Below are 5,150 nucleotides of genomic sequence, written 5' to 3'. Positions count from 1 at the left end.
GATGAACCTATAAAAATAGGCTTTGTGACTTTCAGAGTCCCTGCATCACAAATGAAACAGGATGTGTCTGATGATGTGTCACACACCACATGGCCAGATAAGGCTGTAAAATGTTAAAATGACATTTCCCGGTGAATGCATTTGTCTTAAAAAATACCGTAAAAAAATAAATAAATAAATAAAACACAGCAGGATATTTGTTTAGAATAAAAAACAGACTTGCCAATTTAACCTCAATGTAATCGCATTGTTCAGCTCCTGCACCTCCTCCTCCAGTTTGGCCTCCATCTCTGAAATGACCACATCAGTCACAAGCTGACAGCACTGCAGCACTGCCTTGGCCACGCAGCAACAGGCTGTGCTGAAGATAACATGCTTAATGCTTAGGTGACAAACCGCCCAGTGCTGCAGAGTTGTTGAAAACTGTAACACAGCAGCCTGATCTGTGTCTCTCACCGCTGAACATACAGTCAGGCATGGTCGTGTGTGACAATGGGCAGAACCTGGCAATAGAGAAATGACAGCCGGAGTAGATACGGTTTCCCTCTATGCCAGTCCTTTCACCGAGCTAAAGAATGTGGCTGTTGTGAAATACAACTCCCACTGAGAAGCTGTTTCAGATTGAAAAACATTGTGCCCACCAATGGATTTGATTCTGAGGGCTAACCTTTCTCCCCCGCTCAAGAGCCCCATAGTAGCTGCAAAGTTAGCGCTATCATGAACTCTCCTGATGTAGAAGCCAGGGCACACTAGAGGATTCTCTGGTGGGACCGTCCAACTCTGCCGAGAAGCAGTCCTGGCTAAGAAAAGTGTGTGAGAAGGTTCCCGGACACTCTATGGCTGCTTTTTTTTTATGTGGATCGGCCATGCTTATACATGTTATTTCTGAAACCGCATTGCACATCAGGCCATTGCCCAACTCTGTAGTCATGAAATTAAATGGCAAAGAAAGATGTTTATGTGTCGAAGGACCACCGAAAAGTGCGAGCTGATGTTGGACGGGCTGCCATTGCTTATGCGCCAAGCTGCATTAGAGGACTTCCTGGGAGAAATGACAACTAGAGTAGATACAGTTTCCCAAGTCAGTCCGTTTACTGAGCTAAAGAATATGGCTGTGGTTAAACTCACACAAAAAGCTGTGGACTGGCTCCGTACCGTCCATGGCCACATTCACCTGTCCACGTGTTTGTGGTTAGGCGGTCCTTCCCAGTAAGTGCTCTGGGGAGGGCACGGGTAATGTTGTGTGACCCATGCTTTTGGAAGGCAGAGACGATACCGTGAGAAATAGTGGCGGCTGGGGACAGAGTATGGATACCCGGTCGCCACCGCCATAACATTGTGGACAGCGTCCGCCTCCACGAGTTTAAAAGGCCATATTTCAAGTGCAAGCAGCTGTCAAAAATTTGGCAGCATAGTATTGCAGCCTGTGGGTGGGTGGGTGGCTGGCTGCATACTTGTGCTTGAATTCCAAGGAATGGGGTAGGGACAACTGAACGCTGCGCTGGAACAAGGACGTGGACGATGATTGTTGCAAGTCTGCAATGACAGGTGCATGGCGGGAGGCATCTTCGCATGCGTCAAGGATCACTTATGATGGGCACACTTTTAGGCAGTGACCTTGGAGTCAGAAATGCTTCCAGGGCTCTTCCCCATGCTGTTCCCATGTCTTTTCAGCACTGCATTCATGTGTCTGATGATGTGTCACACACCACATGGCCAGATAAGGTTGTAAAATATTAAAATGACATTTCCCAGTGAATGCATTTGTCTTGATTGAAAGCAATGTAAAAGTGCAAAAACGCATCAAAAACGCTACGTGTGAACATAGCCCAAGGTGTGGAAGAGCATTTTTGTTTTTAGTTATTTATTTTGCCTTATATACAAGTCATTACCATAGAAAGGATGTTCCTTAACATATTTCCCAGGAAAATCCATTATGGTTTAGTTTTTGTATGTTTTCTTGTGAGTCTGTAAAATTGGCGTAATACCTCTGACAACATTGTTGACAGCAGTGACCTGGTAGTCAGAAATCATTCCATGGGTCTTCCCTATGCTGTTCCCATGTCATTTGAGCACTGTTCCCATCGATTTGGTCAATTTTTAGGCCCTCTGCAGACCGCCGGGGGGAGCTGCCTGAAAAATGCACGAGTTTCCCATAGACTTACATTGGGCTCGCTGCTCGGGTCGAGCACTCGAGTATTCCAATTTGCTCGACCTGAGCAATGAGTACCCGAGCATTTTAGTGCTCGCTCATCACTAGCGAACATGTTTGGAAAATGTTTGGTAATATTGCACATTCGGATTCGTGCTTAGATTTTGACAGCTGCTTGCACTTGAAATGTGGCCTTTTAGGTTCGTGGAGGCGGAAGCTTTTCATAACCTCATGCCGGCGGCGGCCGGGTGTCCATACTCGGTCCCCAACCGCCACTGTTTCTCCCGGTGTCGCCTCCGCCTTCCACAAGCTTGGGTCCCACAACATTTCCCGTGCCCTCTCCAGTGCACTGGACAGGTGAATGTGACCAGGGATGGTACGGAGCTAGTCCACAGCTTTTTTTGAGGAGAGTTGTATTTAGCTCGGTGAAAGGACTGGCATAGAGGGAAACCATATCTACTCTGGGTGTCATTTCTCCGTCACCAGGTTCCGCCCATTGTCACACATGACCATGCCTGGCTGTAGGTGCATTGGTGAGAGCCCCAGATCAGGCTGCTGTGTTGCAGCTTTCAACAACTCTGCAGCGCTGGGCGGTTTGTCAATTAAGCATTAAGCATGTTATCTTCAGCACAGCCTGTTGCCGCTTGGCCAAGACAGTGCTGTCAGCTTGTGACTGATGTGGTCATTTCGGAGATGGAGGAGGAGGTGCAGGAGCTGAACAATGTGATTACATTGAGGTTAAATTGGTGACGCTGTTTTTTATACTAAAGAAAGATCCTATTGTTTTGCTTTTTTTACGTTATTTTTTAAGACAAATTCACCGGGAAATGTCATTTTAACATTTTACAACCTTATCTGGCAATGTGGTGTGTGACACATCATCAGACACATCCTGTTTTATGATGGAGGGACTCTGAAAGTCATAAAGCCTATTTTTATATGGCCATCAGACAGCCCTTACTATTCTTAAAAGGCCAGAAGTCTGCCCTCGCTATTGTTAGAGAGCCATCAGCCGGCTATGCTTTGTTGCTCCCATTATTAACAAGTGGGTCTCCTATACTGTTATTGCGAACCAGTGACTGCAAGGGCTGCCAAAAATTTGGACGCAACCCAATACCCCTTTGAAGAGACATAGAGGAGGGTCTCAGTAAAAAAAAAAGTTCCCATTATAAAGGAGCGGGTCTCCTATAGTGGTAATGCTCATGCTGTGACTGCAAGGGCTGCCAAAATTTGGGAAAAACCCCACTAAGAATTTAAAGACACATAGAGCAGGGCCACAGTAATGAAAAATTCCCATTAGAAAGGAGAGAGTCTGCTATACAGTTATAGGGTATGTAGTGAGTCCAACGGCTGACCAATTTTAGGAAAAGCCCCACTAAGAATTTAAAGACACATAGAGCAGGGCCACAGTAATGACAAATTCCCATTAGAAAGGAGAGAGTCTCCCATAGTGTTGGCCTATGCAGTGAATGCAAGGGCTGCCAAAAATTGGAAGGCACTCCAATGCCCCTTGGAAGAGACGTGGAGGAGGGCCTTATAAAAAAAATGTTCCCATTAGAAAGGAACGGGCCTCCTATACTTGTAATGCCCATGTACTAATTGTATGGGCTGACAAACATTTACCCCTGGGGGGTATACATGAACATACTGTATAAATTTTTTTTTTTACGGGCATCATAAAGATCCTTTAAAAAAATTATGTGGGTGTTGCATCACGGACCACGGTCACCCTGGTGATATGGTGGTGGAGGATGGATGAGGAGATGGAGGAGGACAAGAGCAAATAGCCAAAATCAGGAAGTGTATACCCATGTCTGGGTGTGAAAAGGTGCATGTGAATACACCTCCCAAGAAAAGACACTGGATTTGAGTTTATGTTACGCAGCTATCATTCGGTGGTGTTGAGAAGTCTGGCCCAATCTAGCCCTTGTTCATTTTTATAAGAGTCAGCCTGTCAGCATTTTCAGTTGACAGGCGGATGCAATTATCAGTTATAATTCCACCAGCGGCACTAAAAACCCGCTCTGATAAAACGCTGGCGGCAGGGCAGGCCAGGACCACCAAGGCATAGAGAGCCAGTTCATTCCACATATCCAGCTTGGATACCGAATAATTATAAGGCACAGAGGAATCACGAAGGACGTTGGTACAGTCGGCAAGGTACTCCCTCAGCATCTTCCAAAACTTTGCACTCCTTGTGAGAGTACCCCGCACCTCATGGTCTGTGCTATGGGAGGGACTGAGAAAACTCTCCCAGAACTTTGACAGTGTTCCTCTACCTCTTCTGGATTGGAGTTGTGTCTCTCTCGCCTGTACTCCTTGGTTGTCTAACGAAGTGTGCCCTCTGTCGCCAGCGTTTTCAGATGGGAATTTTTTTAATAGTTCTGCAACAAGGGCCTTCTGGTACAGTCCCATTTTTGTAGACCTGTCCGCCTCAGGAATAAGAGATATAAAGTACTCCTTGTAGCGTGGGTCTAGAAGTGTCACCAACCAGTAATGACTGTCACCCAAAATGTTGAGAGCGCGAGGGTCATTGGAAAGGCAGCGTAACATAAACTCAGCCATGTGTGCCAGACTACTAACAGGCAATCTTCCGTGTCCTCACCAAGAGGATGACGGACCATGCTCTCCTCCTTCTCCTCCTCCTCTCTGTCCTCTGGCCATCCACGCTGAACAGACGGTATGAGAGCTGTGCAGGTAGTACCGTCTATAGTGCAGGAAACTAGCTCCTGTCCTTCCTCCTCCTCTTCCTCATTGTCACCCAATACACGTTGGGATGAGATGAGGATTGGCTGTGTGTAAACACCCTGTATGGTTCCTTGCTCCATCTCATAGTGCTCCGCCTGCAATGCATCCTCTTTGATTGCGAGCAGAGAGCGTTTCAGAAGACAGAGAAGCGGGATGGTGATGCTCATTATGGCGTCATCGCTGTTCAACATCTTGGTGGAGTCCTCAAAGTTTTGGAGGATGGTACATACTGTATGTCTGACATCCATGT

The sequence above is a fragment of the Phyllobates terribilis genome, unplaced genomic scaffold (genome assembly GCF_046119375.1).
Source record: "Phyllobates terribilis strain yellow unplaced genomic scaffold, ASM4611937v1 Scaffold_11__3_contigs__length_659146591, whole genome shotgun sequence".
Lineage (NCBI taxonomy): Eukaryota > Metazoa > Chordata > Amphibia > Anura > Dendrobatidae > Phyllobates > Phyllobates terribilis.
This window is presented reverse-complemented; position numbering follows the sequence as displayed.